Here is a 14,836-nt window from a genome sequence, read left to right as displayed (position 1 = left end):
AAGGAAATCACCAAGCATCACTTCTACCAGCACAGCTCTATCCAACATAGACACTCTCCACAATTTTAAGCAAACTCACTCTCCCTGGAATGCAGTGTGACATTCCCAGCCAGGCACAGACCATCTACACTTTATCTTACTCTGGCTCCCAATGGCTATCTAACATCTCCCACTAAAACACAGTATTGGGCTTCGTCATAATTTGGATGCAGTGACCCCTGAAATGGAAGAACAGCCCAAGGTCTTGGTGAGGTCACTGAGCACTGTAAATGCCTCTTAGAGAAAGATAAGCAGTAAGTGAATTAGAGGAGAAGGTATAGCCCCTTCCTTCTCCTAAAGCTTGTTTTGGTCTTTTGAAAAGGGTAAAAATTATCTTTACAGAGATCTCACTCTTCATATTCCTTGCTAAGTTTAAGTTCCTGAAATACCATCCTGATTCTAGTGCTCATTTTTTCAGTTAGTAACTTGTTTTCTCCCCTCTCCCTACTTAAACCATTTTCCAGTTCATGTGAGTGTCTCATCTTTAATTCTTCCCTCCTTTCCCTTTTTGGGTAAAACTTCTCTCTGTTGAGATGACAGGAATCACAGCTTACACTGACTGCTGATGGGAGATCAATACCTGCAAAAATCCACAATTTCTGGGTGGGACTGCTACATGGACCTTGCATTTAGTCCTCTGCAACACCTTGCTCTTGCAGGCTTGGGGCAGCACACTGGTGATGTCATGCTTGGCAAACTCTTGACTGAAGAAGGGAAAATATTGCTTCTAAATGGTTTCTAACCACAATTGTTGTTAAAAGTTCCAATGTAGTAACTGCTGGACAAAGGGCTGCTATTATATAGTCAAAAACTGCATTGCTACTCCATATATATTGTAACTTCAGCCCATCACCATCTTCTTGCCAAGGTAAAGCTTGAAACAATCCTTCCTTTCCAAATGAGATTTAAAAAATCTCCAAGTTAAGGTTTGAATCAATCATTCCTTTCCAAATGAGATTTTAAAAACCTATCAGGTATTCTTTCATTTGGTAACCTTTATGATTATTAAACTTTCATAAATGTGCTTGTTATTAAGCATTTTTTAGCAAAAAGAGATAAAGAAATGGACAACCATTCTTATTTCCATATTGCAGATGTAACTGTTCACTTTCCCACCAAGTAGAGGGTAAAAGCCTAATGGACTTATTTGGCACTTCCATTTTGCTTGAGACTATTGCTAGAGATTCTAACATATTCTTCAAGATGCATATTGCCTTTTCCTTCCTAGTAACACTACCCACAAAAAAAAAAAAAAAAATGGTATGAATAAAATTCAGGTTGTATTACAGAATTTTAGTCTTACTTCTATTTCATGAATTTTGTTAAGAGACAACATTGTGTTCACTTTCACAAAGATTATTTATGTCTCTCCAGGAATTGCATCTGATCCAACTTCTACCTTCGCTGCATTCACTTCTCAATAAATACTTTAAAAATATGTATAATAAAAAAACACCTAATCTCTGCATTTTTCCATTTCAGATCAGAAGCCACCTAAATTTCCAGTGGAAAGACCAAGTATTTATTTTTTAAAACAACCAAGTATAAACCCATAATGCATTCTTGTCATATAAAGAAAAAGTATGACTGCATTTTTAAGTATATTACAAAGAGATTGTGTGTATGCACATAGTCCAACAGTAATAGACATTTCTTCATAGAGGCATAGACTACTGGTCTACTAAAAGCACTATTTAATTGCAAAAATGCAGCTGTCAAGGCACAGTAATGACCATACAGGCAAAGCCCAGAGAAATGCAGCCCCAGTGGAAAAACATTAGGATATGTCCACTCAGAAAAATCCAGGATATGAGATACTTAGTAGAGACTAGCAAAACACATAATCAGCATTTTAGAATAGTCAAGTCTTTTGTCAAGTCCCATTTTCCAAAATCTCAGATTTTGCACTTATTTTACCTAAACTGGCTACTGAGTTAAGCTGAACTTCCCTCCATAAGGAAGAAATGTCCAGCAAAGAACAAAAACTACAGGAGTTAATATTAAAAGACATCCATGATACCAACACAGGACACTTAACTAAAGGAAAGCTACCCTACTATTATCTCACCTGATTCTATTCTACAATAAAACAGTAAGTGTAGCTCTTAGAACTCAAAAGCACACATAATCCCATACCCAAGACCCTTATTAGCAAAGGTTTTTCATCACTTCCTATAGAACTCCTAACAGGGTACTAACCCCAAGCAAGACTTTTGCATGACCAAAGGACAGACTCTGATTTATCACAGTAAGGTGGAATGGAACACAAATCCACTTGCCAGCTCATATCAAAGCTTATCAGTTTCCCTAAGTGAAAAATGCCCTGAATGCTATCTGAAATCATTCAAAACCCCAGTTAATACTTAAGTTCCCCTGATGGGGAGAGCTGGGGCATGAGGGATAGTTGATGGGACCCTTTCTGTATAGCTCAGTATAACTTGAATCAGGTTCCTAATGCACTATGCCCTAATTATTATTTTTTTCTTCTTCATGAACAATGTGACTACTAATCAAGATTTAAGTGATTAACATATGCATGCTGTTAATCACTACAAAGTTGGTTTTATTTGAAAAATATATTTAATTTGCTCTATCTGTAGAATGAAACTATCAGAGCTTTACCAATTATTGGCCCCGTGTCAAAATGGGTTTTCTACAACCAGACTTGTAAACAGATTAGAATCCCAAGGACACCCTTTATGTATCAACTCTGTATAAATAACCACATTACAGCAGCATATTCTCTGTGGATGAAAACACAAACAAAACTGTGAACAACAGATTTATTGCAGGAAACACTGGCTTGGTGATCACAGAAAAAGACAGAGATGTCAGAACTGCCACTGTGAAAACTCAGCTCCCATAAGTGATACTGGTTAAATCAGGCAGGGAGTTGCATTGTACTGGAAAAACTGGAAAGAATTCTGGATGGTAAGCTTCTGAAGGCATTCTTCCTCTGTCACACATGGAGTTGTCTCTCTCAGTACAACCATGCTGAGTAACATTTCTAAGATCAAGGGCTTTTTAATTAGCTCATTCCACAAGTTGGCTCCGTGACCCAAACCCCTCTCCCTTCCCACAGCATCAACAGCAAAAGCTGTATCTGTAGCACACACTAAATATTTTTTTTGCCTTCTTTCTGGATACCTCCCAGCAGCACCATGTCTAACCTTGGAATATGCTATATGAGCTATTCAACTTTACTTTTTTTAAGGTATTTGTTATCAAAGACTTTTAGACATCCATGCTCACATATCAAACAACTTCTAAAACTACGCCACAAGCCCATTTCCCTCCTCATTCATTTTTCCAAAAATCTTTCCCATACACACCAGAAAACAGAAGTTTTGCACTTTTTCCTGGAGCACATGCACTCTGTCTTTTTACAGTATTACAACTTTGGGGGCTTTATTTGTAGGATAACTAAACTTACTGAAAAGAGCAAGATAAAGAGCACATCTTAGATATAATTAGAATATTCCAAAAAGCCAAGTAAGATATGACTTCCTTGAGTTTATATAAGCAAATCCTCTGAATTCAGAGAGGTCCAGCTGAAACTTACATTTACATGCATGACAGACTATGAGAGAATGATATAAATATGAGAGACTGATATACAAAATAGTTCTAGCAACAATTTAATTCAAAAAATCACAACCAGCCAGTTCTGTAAGATGTTGTGTGCCTCCCACAGCATTCTCCTACAAGGGCACAGTGTATATTTTACAAAATTAGGTACAACTGCTCATTTTTTAAAGTACACAGAAGTGGAAAAAATATACCCTTGCTTTGATTTTTAATTAAAAGCTGAATAGCTACTACAATACCTATGTTTTCTCCCAATTCAGTTATTCACCAGATTTTTATGCACTGGAATGTCATTCAGCTTACATTATTGTGCTCAATTTCCTTTTGAGAAGTTCCTTCAAAGGCCTTCCTACATCAGCCTCCCATTTTTCTGAAAGCAAAACAGCTTTTAACTATGCACTGAGATTTCTGAGCCCCTTTCCTGCCCCACACCAGTGATTTAACACTGGTTAGGATGAAAAAGACAGCTGAATTATTGAATTTTTTTTAAGTAAGCTCTAATATTTCAACTAGCAGGCCAAAATATTGAATAGATGTCCTCTAATCAGGTAGTTAGCTCCTGAGAAATCATGAAAATATACTCAAAATTCCTTAAGCAGCCAACTGCAATCCACCTGCAGAAACAAACAGCTCAGTACAGATGTTTGTCAACCAGATCAATATCATAATAACATCAAGTTTCCCCTGTGTATTGAATAAACAGTCAGAGTTTCTAACTTGGACACTGATAAAAGCTTATGCTTTTTGCACACTCCAAACTTTTAAATATTCAAAAAGTATTTGGACAAACCTATCCAGGTAAAATGTTCATGAAGTTCCCTTAAGCACAAAAGAAATCATCTTTGATCCAAGTTGTCCTTGACATACAGATCACCAAGAAAGTAGCTCTGTGTGCTACTTTATTCTTATACTCATCCCCAATAAATAAGGAAGAAAATTAGTAGACAAACAGGATATCTCAAAGACAGAATATTAATCTAACTCCACACAGCTGTTCTTAAAAATTCTTCTAAGCTCTACCATAGATATATTCTAGCAACTACAGCCTTTGTTCCACTCATCCAATATTAAGGTCCAAAGCTCCCACTTAATTTCTCTAAGATGCTCTCCCAGGAAACCAAGCTGGCCTGAGCTAGAAATGAATTTGCCCAGTGAATCTGTTCTACAATAAGCTGCCAGAAATAATCCAGAGGTCTTTAAAACTGAAAAGACAAGTTTTATCAAAACATCTGCCATAAGCAATTTGCTTAAAGAAGAAAACTCAGTGTGACTGGTTCAACAAAAGAAGGCAGCAGCTTCTACAGTGAAAATAGGGGGGCAGTTAAAAACACATATTAGGTATCTAGACCCTAAGACCACACCACATGTTCACAAAAGAGCAGTAAGGAGAGGATATTGTACAACATGCAGCAGCCAACAACATAACAAAGTGCAAAGCTAGGAAGCAAGAGTTTTCCTAAACTGTAGGACAAAATTTACCCGCTGTATCTGACAGGCTATTAAATTTCATCTAGTCAGGATTTCCACCTGAGAAAAGCTAAAAGTTTCAATTTAAACACCTCAAAGCAAAGCTACAAGTGTTGTTCCCAAAAGGCAGTTTGTTCAGAAGATCATTTTCACTGTGACATCTTCCCTGTCCAACAAACATGCACCACTTCCAAAGTGAGTTCTCCAGCACCTGGATTCCTACTTAGTTCCTGTTATGTCTCTCCTTCCCTGATGTTTTACAGTATAGCAAAGGCATTTCTCATTTCTCTTCCTGATAAGCATTAAGTCTTTAATTGCCAACTTTTTATTTATTTTTGTGGATCTTTGACACTCACCCAGTTTCTCAACAGCTTTATCTGCAAGCAGGTATAATGGTCACTATGGCTCCAACTTTGAACTTAATTTTATTAAGATACAGACAATACAAAAATCACCTACTACATCATTTACATTTCATCTCATTTGCTCTATCAGTGCTACATCCTTCACTATCTCTCACTAATATTTGAGAGCCACAGTGCACATGCAGCAGCCTCCTTACTAATTTACATTATTTGAGACACTGGTGCTTGGCAAGGCCTCAGAACAGGGATTCAGATCACCACAAATACAACACACACAATACACATCACAATAACTCACAGTCACATATGTGGACCTGAAGAAATAGCATCTGGAGGACACTACACAGAAATAACCAAAAAAAAAACCTCACATAAAGAAGTGGTTGGCCCAGCTGAAGCTTTTCAAGCAAGAACAGGTATCTGCTGAATGCTGGCACAGTCGGGGTTACCATCTGGTGTAGCTCACCTGTTTCATTTAACACCTCTTACATAAGGTTGACAGAAACTGTATTTGGAGAGAAAGAAGCAGTGCATTAAACATAATTCCAACTATCTGGATTCCAATATTGTCAAATATGCCATGAAATACACGACAGAAACCAGGTGGCTGCTGTAGCCTGCATAATAGAAAATTACCATCAAGAAAGGCTGGTATTCCATTGCAGCATAAAACCATTGCCACTCCTCTCCTTAAAAAAACAAGATAGACATTTTGGAAGATATAGTTCACCTTGTTTTGGCAGAACATGAAGATCTTGCAACTAAACAGCATGAAACACAGGCCACCTAGGAGACTTCCAATAAAAATTCCATTCCAGCTGCCAGGATTCATTTCACCTTGACAATACTGGACCCTAATAAACTTTATTCAAGCAAATCAGGGAAGATGCATGTATTTTTTACAAAAATGGAAACAAACATGTTCTGACTGCAAACTTCAGGCTGCTGCTTATTTTAAACAACATCTGGGTACTGCCAATGCTGGAGAGGTATGAAAGTTCACTAAGCCTTTAGTAGCAGCACTCCATTGCTTCACCTCTTCTCCCTCTATTCCCTGACCTTTTTCAGAGCAGTCTTGTCAGAGATAAAAGCTACTGGGTTTGAAAGCAAGATGTTTCTAATGGTAAAAATCTTAGAAGAGAATAATTTAATGGTTGTGATTAAAGTGTGTATACTCAGGGGAAGAATAACTGATGAGTCAAAATTATTGCTGGTACAGGAAGCTTACAAATAACTTTGCTTCACACAGAGATGTACTACTGTGTATTAAAACCCAAAAGGGTTTCAGCTCCAATTTGCCCCAAGGCAACTCTAATCCTACAAGCATGGACCTTTTGCCCAAACCTTGAACCTTTAAAGAAATTCCAAAAGAGCTGTCAAACTGGAATAGCAGCCTTTTCTTCACCCTTCAAACCAACAGTGGAATTTCATGTTTCATAATGCAAAATGTTCTTTGATTGTGCTGACTGTGCAGCTGTGAAAAAAGCACATGCATATTCCTAAATCCAGGCATTAGCTGGGTTTCCCAGTACAGCAGCACAGGGCTTCTAAGAACACTGCACACTGGGCATGGCCTGTTTGGATACTTAAGTCCCTGATCATCCACGACTACAAAATTCAGACAATAAAGTAGTCTTGAAACTACAATTCTTTTTTTTTCTCTTTACAAAAATAAAAAAGGAAATCCCACTCTTTATTTTCATGAAGTCTGGGGATCTGTAGCAGTGACAGAAAATCATTTTATCTGTCAAGGGGAAGGCAAGATGTTTGGGAGACTCAAGTGCCAAATTTAAGTGACCCTACCTAGGGACATCAGAGTAACACTTATTTAGTAATTAATCTGATGAAAGAACATCAGTAAAACAGAGTTTTTTAATGTTCTTGCTATTATTCCTACTACTATATGAGTAAATATCTACGAGAAGAAGCAGAAATACCACACTAAATGGTGCTTCTTCTAGGTGTGGCCAAAAAACAGCCAATATGTCAAGACATTAAAAAGTATGACACAGATACCAACTCAGCATGTTTATATAGAAGACAAATATAATTTTGCAGCTTCTTCTGTTTTTTCATTACAGATGTGGAAAAAAACCCATGAGCTACATTTTTTTTTTCTTCTTTACAAAATGGTTTCAGATTTTCAATTTTGTGATTAGTACTAGTTTTGTGATTAGTTTTTTGCAATCTTTTCTTGCAGAAGTCTGTACTTTTGGTACGAGGGATACATGTGTCCCATCCAATATTTCAAATCACCCACCCACTGCTCCTCTGCTGCAGGCCAGTACAGTGAAGTTGCTCATGGGATTCTGATTACACCTTTACCCTCCTTTTTTGAGAAGGGAAAAAAATCTTGCCTATTCAGACACCCTACTCTTAGAAGATGATAATTACAACAGGAGGTCTTGCAATATTTTCTTAGTTGTTCTTGTAATGTCACAATATGGTTGGAGGAGAAGCAGGAATTCCTTTTGTAAATTCAGAATTAAGATCCAGAAAAAGAGCACAGAAGTACCTAACTCCTGTTGGGACTTCAGGAACTCCTGCTATCACATAGCAAGTAGAATGAGGAATTTGTAACAGATTCTTGCCCTGTACAGTACTAACATGCTAACTCAGAAGCACCATATTCTGCTTTTTTATTTAATGAAACTGTAATAGAAGCTCATTCTACAAGAATATAATGGATCGTCCTGGCTGGTATGAAAGTCTAAAGAGTTTAGGTTCAAACTTCACCCAAATGCTTTATTAAGACCCAATGCTAATCTGCAACCTTCACCAAAAAACTGCATAGAGTGCATATGTGCATCAAGATGGGAACATTTCTATGTTCACATATTTCTATGTTATATTTATATTTCTATGTTATATTTCTATGTTATATTTCTATGTTATATTTCTATGTTATATTTCTATGTTATATTTCTATGTTATATTTCTATGTTATATTTCTATGTTATATTTCTATGTTATATTTATATTTATATTTATATTTATATTTATATTTATATTTATATTTATATTTATATTTATATTTATATTTATATTTATATTTATATTTATAAAGTGCCTATCACCATATTGATAAACATTCTTTGGAACCACTCTGACAGCAGAGGTAAGAAGAGAAGTCAGCCTGTTAGTACCTCAGCACTTCTGTTTCCAACCAATTAAAAAAAAAAAAAAAAAAAAAAAGCCACAAGACTTTGCTGCCAGCCTGCCTGGCTGGTGTTTAATACTGCTACTCCATCAGGGTTGGAGGGAGACCTATTGTGACCTATTGAGACCTATTGAATATTAAAACTTTTTTGACAATAAAGATGAGAAAGCTGCATTCATACTTACAGTGTCAGGACATTCTTGTAAAACCAAACTCCAGAGTTGTGGTTAGCAAATCAAATGTCCCAGATGATAGCAAACACAGAACTCCCGGAGACACTAAAATAAACCTAGGTACTGTCAAGATGTTGCTGCTTAAAGAAAAAAACCCAACCCAAAACAAACTAAAAAACCTCTTTGTGCAGTGATTAAGTTTTGAATAGTTACATTGTAACAGGGAGAAGTTATCAAAACCTAATCCTATAAGCAGAACCCAAACAAAGTACAGCACTTAAAATTCTCCCTATCAGTTTAAAGATGAGAATTTTCACAGAGCAGTAGGAAACTCGTGCTTGTGACTGAGATACCCAGGTTTATCTCTAGGAGAAAAATCCAAATTTTATAATGCTCTTGGGCTTTCCTGTTTAAAGGGATACTTTAACATTTATTGGATATTCAATATAAAACCCTCTTTATCTTCCTTCTCAGACTCAAAAGCACCTGTCCAAAGTGAAGGCACCTTTAATGACAGCTCAGAAACTCCCAGGGTAAATTTGGTTTTTAGAAGCCTTTAGAAGCAGTATTCCACACACTATTTTTCTACCAAATCAGGTGAATTTGACAACACAAACTCTCCAAGAGCTCTCTCATCAATTCGGACTAAAATATCTCTTAAAACTGTTATCATACATGAATGTAGCTTTACTACACTATAGATTTTCCTGTCAAATCTCAGAGTCACTACTCCATGGCCCTTTCTTTGAAAGCAACACACAAAGATCTGCCAGCCCAGGTAGCTCTCAATTTGCTCACAGAAAAATGAGAGGCCTATATTTTAACACCTGCTCAGCCATGGTAATAATCTGAAACATGTTTTTTTTAATTCTATATTCTTAACAGAATGTGGGGAAGCTGAATAGAATCACTGTAGATACTAGAGTAATTTACTATATTTAGCAACAAAAATTTAATTTATTATAACTAAGTTTTCTTAAAGTATTTCTGAATTAGAAACAAAATACCATGTGATTAGCAAAACACTAAAATTACCAGATGTTACAATCTAGACCCCCAAAAAATCCAAAACCACCAACCAACACCCACTCCCAAGAACTAAAATTGAACCACTTGCTGCTAAAATTGAACCACAACCTATCAAACTATTAGCTCCCACTTTGAAGGCTCCATGGCTGACCTGCACATTGCAAAGCCTGAGCTTAAGAAATGCCTTTTAAATTCAGCTGCCTTCTAAGTGCCATCCATCATCAGAAAAACCAGATTATTCTCTTTACATTTGGCTACTTGGTCAAATTCTTCTGGCTCTGTTCCATCAGTCACACCCACACCACCCTTGGGCAGTGCAGACCCTAAGTCTGTATCCTGCTCTTCCTGAAGCACAGCATGAACAGAAATTTTATGCTATTTATAAGGAAACTGGGGCAGAAAGCTCTATCATTTACCAGCCCCCAGCTCTGCCCCAGTCAGTAGTTCAGAGGTGGCAGTTAAAGGCAAACTGTGAACTTCAAACAGGAGGAGAGTTGAGCTGGGAATAAACCATGTTTTGCATAACACAGAACCATAACCACTGATGTGCAGCAGGCTGCCCTTTGGAAGCCCTTCTAAAAATACATGTACACACACTTGTCACGGATAGAAAACACCATAAGGGTTATTACTTGCTGTCCCAGCACTCAGTCTCACAAGATGGTCTAATAATGCTGGTTTGCTTTCCAATAAGGCTTCCTCCCTGCAGTTTGTTTATACTCAAGAATTATAAATAAGATTCCCTTTTCAAATCAAAACATCCGCTCTTCCATTCAGAGTAAAATGAATAAATTGGAGCATATTTATGTTCAACTAGAAAACAAAACCAAAATGCCTCCAGACGTGGCCTTTGTCTACCCATTACTGCCCTGCAGACCCTGCTAAAGGGTCCTCCAGCTTAAACCTTCACCCAGTGTCCTGGGAATTCATCCCACTGCAGAAAACTCCTACAGAACAAACCACAGCAAACCAGGACACAGCAGGATTCTGTATAAGTCAAGAGGCATTACAACCTGGATGGTTTGTCTCCTGGTGTACTGAACAGACTAATTCCCTCAGTTTGGGTTTTTTATAGGAGAAGGGCTATTTCATTCACAGAGAACTGGTTGTCTTGCAACTGATGACAAATTGCAAGATGAGAGCTATGTTAACTTAACTAAGTTGTTCAAAAGCAGAAATAGTGCATTAACTTCTGGATTTTGACACTGAACCCTATTCTCAACCCTCCTCCAAGCTTAGCAGGTTCATGTCTATCTTAATTTCTTGCTTCCAAATAATTAATTCCAATCTAAATTCCAATCTATGCTGATTCTGACTAGTTACTGCCTTACTTCCAAAGATTCTTTTAATTTTTTCAAAAACAGGATTAAAATGGAGAATTTCTTCTTTAAGAATTTTGAGTCTCCAGTTGTCTGTCAGGCCTAATGAATCAACCTTTCTATCACTGTAATATGGCCACAGTAGAAAATTCAAGGTTAAGTCAGTTCTGCTATTCCTCCATTTGTTCTGCATTTTTAATGACTTCAGTACACTGGTTAGTTGTGTTATTGGTGCTTTGCCTTTCTAAAAACTAAACTAAATCTTCTCTAAATCTACAGGAAGAATATGCAGTAAGATGTAAAAGGATATTCAGGGTCTAAATACAGGTGTTCCAACACTCATGTGCTCATTGTAGCAAGGGATATTGCCTACTCCAAAGTTTTGTACAATAAAAAAAAAAATATATCAAGTGATTTCATTTATTAAGCTGGTCAGATGTTTATCACCTTGTCCTTAAGCATGCTATAGAAAACTAAGATATCTCAAAGGATCAACTGTAGACTTCTGTTACAATAAAAGCATTTGGATCTGTATCAGAGTCAGGAAAATTATTTCCCTTTTCATTCCATACAGGCTCCACTATGTTTGCTTCTCACCTTAGATAAATGTTACCACCAATTCAAAGTAAAAAATAAAAATAGCCTGGTTTCATTATACCCTTGAGTAACAGCCTTTTTTCCTTTCCATTTTGAACACAATAAGCACCCAGTCCTACTGTGTAAATGAACACTAAAGGCAGAAGGGAACAGGGGAAGTAAACAAAATCTTGCATTAATCCCACAGGTGGGGTTAAAGATGCCAAGAGAGAGTTTCAGATTAAAGCTACGTATAGTGCCCTGGTCTAGCACTATGGAAGCACAAGATTACATCAGCAGACCAGGCCTTGTTCAATAAATAAATAAACAAACAATTCACAAGGCAGTTTTTCATTAGATATTTGGCATGCTAGTGAGAGTAATCAGGGAATATAGATATGAACAACAGTTTTCTATTTATCTCCTCTCCTCTTTCCAAATAAACAGGACACTGGAAGAGTGTGCTCACTGTAACTAAGCAAATCTAACAATTTTCACAATGCAAGTATTAAAATGTGGGGGTTTATTCCTAGGCAGTAGGCAAAGGAAAAAAAATTGACAAGTGAAGCTCATACAGACTCAGACAAACACTGACTGTCCCATGTGACAAGCACAAGCAGAAAGGGCCCATTTATATTTCTCTGTCACTAAGAATCACTGCTGAAATGTATCTTCAGGAGCCTGATCTGAAGTTCAGCAGACTTTTAATACACTGCTCCTTTTGCACAACTCATATTTCTGGGTTCTTTTTTGTGTCTCCTACTTTTTGCAATAGAACAACTCAACCTGATGCTACAGAATGCCAGAGTAAAGACTGAAGACACACTGAATGCTGCCCTGAAACATCACCTCTTCACCAACAAAAAATGGTTTTATAGCAAACAAACAAACAAACAACAAAATACACCAACAAACCCCAAGCAACTTCTGCAATCGCAGCAAATCCTGTTTACACCAGGCTTCTGTTAAGCTCACAATTGTGGAATGTCATCAGAGCATCTAGCCAATTTTTGCTTTATTTCTCAGAAATACTTCAGTCAAGAAACTTCAGCACCCCCTACACTTGGTGTGCCAGAGCATCCTTTACACAGTGTAACTCCCAAGGCTCTGACAGCACAGCCCTTGCTGTTTAGTACTTCTTATCATAAAGTACATGAATGTATCTGTCCCTCACCCCACGTTCTCTTATTCCATCACAAGCCTCATATCTGAAATGCACCTATATTCTTACCACATAGACCATTCATATTAAACATATTAAAATATGTTTTTTCTTGAGAGAGAATGATTAAAGGGATTTTGCTAAACAAGCAAGCAAAACTATCATGGTATTTCACTTTGTTGGGAACTCCTGCTATGGCTTCAGCAGGAATAAATCCATACTCACCTACTTCCCCATCTTCAGCACAGAAAGTGCTTGTCAAGCTCTAAAAGGGATATCTGCAGCCCAAACTCCTGGATCACAGCCTGAAATTTAAACCAGTAGCCCAAATCATACAACAAATCTTAATCACAGAGCTCTACTCATTTCTGACAAGACCAAGGATACTCACTCCTTGTCCCAGTATGCAACAACTTGTATGGAAATGAAACAAGCTGAACGAGTAAAACAGAATTAAAAAGTTTTTAAGCACTGTATTTTCCTAAGACACTGCCACAGTAAAACTGTTATATTTCTGTTCTCCTTCAAAGCACAAATGATGTCATCCTCAAGAGATGTCTTCTAAAGCACTGATAACTACATCTGTATGTTCTGTGATCTAAAGCATTGAAATATAAAGCAATAGATAAAATGAGCAGCATGGAAAAGTGAGATAAAGAGCAATGAAGAAGTCACATCAGGCAATCATGAATTAGTAATAAAGGTTGACATAAATTCAAAGATACATGCTGGTTGGAAAAATCTTTAGCACACTGGTGTAGGATAAAGATTAGCTTCCTCTATTACAATTATTGTGGTTTCATTTAACCTGAAGTGACAACAGAAAGCATTCAGATGGCCAGAGTTTTATGAGTTTTTATAGACTTTCTCTTGTGCTAATAGCACACTAAAACCTCATGTCAGATTTCTAATCCAGCAAGAAAAACAAATTGAGCCCATCTACAACACATAACCAATATAGCTAATTATCTTCTAGTTAGTAAGGGCATTAATATGAACAGGTGTAGATACTCAGTAAACCAAACCCAGATGACACCAAACAAAAAGGGTTATTAGTGAAACCGGTCTAATTGTTCCCTCCTCTTCACTTGTCTCACATCTCACCTCATCTGCCAAAAAGCTGAGGACCCCCAGTCACTGGATCAAACTCTTTTTAATGCCTTCAAAATCTTCAGTTCATGTTTGCATATATTATTAATACTTTAGACATTAGAATTATGTAGCTTAATCCTTGGTCAGACAAGAACCAAGAGATGATTTGTAGCAGAGCTGATCCTTTGCATTTAAACCTCCAGGGGAAAAAAATGCCATTGCCAAGGGATAACTCCCCAGGGCTGAAATGCACATAAGAATTTTGGTGAAGTCCATGCTCTCTGGGACACAAATCCACTGCAACTCTCCCAAGAATTTAGCAGGCTTCTATGTGCTCTGAAATGCCTTCTTTGGACAATTTAAATATGTCTAGTATAGGTGCTTTACTATGTCTATTGTTGAATAATCTCACCAAATGCATTAACCACCTATTTTCTCAAATATGAAAAAAAGAAATTAAAAAACAGGTTTTAGTAAGCAGAGGTATTTTCTCTGAAGATATCAAATGTGGAGATATTTTAACAAGAAAATACAATTTTCAGGGGCCCGAAGAGGTCTATAGTGAACAAAAATATTTATCAGCATCCACAGACATGTGAAACTAAATGCTTTCCAATACAAAAAGCACCTTATTCACCACATACCTCTGTGGCACAGAACAGCTCAGCACCCCTTGCCCTAGAGATTTACACACCTGGGATAAGGTCATTTTTCAGACTTGCCACAGGAATGTGTAGACTCTGCCACCTGAACTCAACAATGGAGAGAAACCCTTCATCTTTTTTCATCACTGTGAAAAATCATTATTTCTGGGATCCAACCAGTGCAGTCATGCACAGACATAATACTGATAATTAATTATTTGC

At 37.1% G+C, this 14,836-nt stretch overlaps 1 protein-coding gene across 8 annotated transcripts in view; it reads right to left on the bottom strand.

Moving 5' to 3' along the window:
• GULP1 (GULP PTB domain containing engulfment adaptor 1) overlaps positions 1-14,836 on the bottom strand; it is a 146,126-nt gene that overhangs the window by 109,931 nt on the left and 21,359 nt on the right. Inside the window, exon 2 of one of the 8 annotated variants that reach the window (XM_071747782.1) lies at positions 13,104-13,183. The exons of the other annotated variants lie outside the window; for them this stretch is intronic. The gene's annotated coding sequence lies outside the window, so the exon portion shown is untranslated. The remainder of the gene's footprint in view (positions 1-13,103; positions 13,184-14,836) is intronic. 8 annotated transcript variants of the gene reach the window in all.

The sequence above is a fragment of the Heliangelus exortis genome, chromosome 6, assembly GCF_036169615.1.
Source record: "Heliangelus exortis chromosome 6, bHelExo1.hap1, whole genome shotgun sequence".
Classification (NCBI taxonomy): domain Eukaryota; kingdom Metazoa; phylum Chordata; class Aves; order Apodiformes; family Trochilidae; genus Heliangelus; species Heliangelus exortis.
The sequence above is the reverse complement of the archived record's forward strand: the minus strand, read 5'-3'. Positions and strand labels throughout refer to the sequence as shown.